The sequence below is a fragment of the Gekko japonicus genome, unplaced genomic scaffold (assembly GCF_001447785.1).
Source record: "Gekko japonicus isolate JY-2015 unplaced genomic scaffold, Gekko_japonicus_V1.1 scaffold339, whole genome shotgun sequence".
Lineage (NCBI taxonomy): Eukaryota > Metazoa > Chordata > Lepidosauria > Squamata > Gekkonidae > Gekko > Gekko japonicus.
Window position 1 is genome coordinate 62289 of NW_015169182.1, and position 1161 is coordinate 63449.

Genomic DNA, 1161 nt, shown 5'->3' on the forward strand with positions numbered 1-1161 from the left:
TTTCCACTAAGATTTCTTTCTTTGTATGTTTGTTTCCAGTGGATCCCCGAACAGCTTGTCTCCCTGAAATGGGCATGCTGTGACGACGGCATTAGATTGGTAATCTGTAGGCCAAACACTTAGTCAGATGATGCAACTAGCGGCGGCTGCTGATGCCATCGCCCTGGAAGCAAAGACCATGGTGTCTAGTGTGGCATCAGCAGTATAGGAGATAGCTTTCAAGATCCTATTGGCACCCTCCAGCAATGCTCCCTCCTAGCTGTGAAGTCTTCTGAGCAAAAATTCTGCTTTGTGAACTACTGGCATTAAAGTTGTGGGCCAGCGATTTGGCTATTGCATAAATTAGTTAGCTCTGGAGCCATCCTTCCTTAGCGAAGACAAAAAGATGTGAGCCGGTGGCTAAAACACTGTGAGCCAGCTCACACCAACTCAGCTTAAAGAGAACACTGCCCTCCAGTAGTCTGTGGTTGCTGCCTGGTAATATCTCTATCAACTTACGCATCCACACAGTAGTTGCTTTAGACACTGTGGATGCTGCAGATGGCATATTGATTGCCATGGAAGTGGCCTCATGGTCATCTTCAGAGAGCAACCCAGAGGATTGTAGGGCAGTTGCTCGTGCATCAACCACAGGTACCTGCAAAAGATTTGAAGCAGATGATATCAAAGGGTACAACTTTTTAACACCCCCTGGAAATGGTTTGTTTGTTATTGGCTTTGCCCACTCTTCCTCATCTGTCTCACATAGAATTCAGGGGAGAGGAAGGCTCTTTCTGAGCAATTAGCTGGAGGAAAGAACTCATCAATGAGCTCTGTGCTATCTTTCTGCCCTTGGGCATTAGCACTCTTGTCCCCTGCCTTTTGGGGTCCCTGTATATTGAGTGCTGATAGGGTCTTAAACAGCAAATACTGAAAAACCTTGAAATATCTAAAGGACTGGTCTGAGACAATCATTTTCCCCTATTCACTGTCATTACATGAAAATCCCCCCCCCCTTTTCACCAGAATCATGTGAGAGGCTATCCCTCTCATGTGAAGGTGGATCAAATAGGCAGTGCTCCTTGGGGAACCCTTTTTGTGCAGCTTTGGTGGGACAGCTGACTTTGTTCTTGCGCCTCCAAGGAGAGGGGGAGGGAGAGGAGGATATAGTAGGCCCATGGC

The 1161-nt window shown here is 47.1% G+C and overlaps 1 protein-coding gene across 1 annotated transcript in view; it reads right to left on the minus strand.

Moving 5' to 3' along the window:
- TTL (tubulin tyrosine ligase) overlaps window positions 1-1161 on the minus strand; it is a 31765-nt gene that overhangs the window by 15676 nt on the left and 14928 nt on the right. The window lies entirely within an intron of this gene.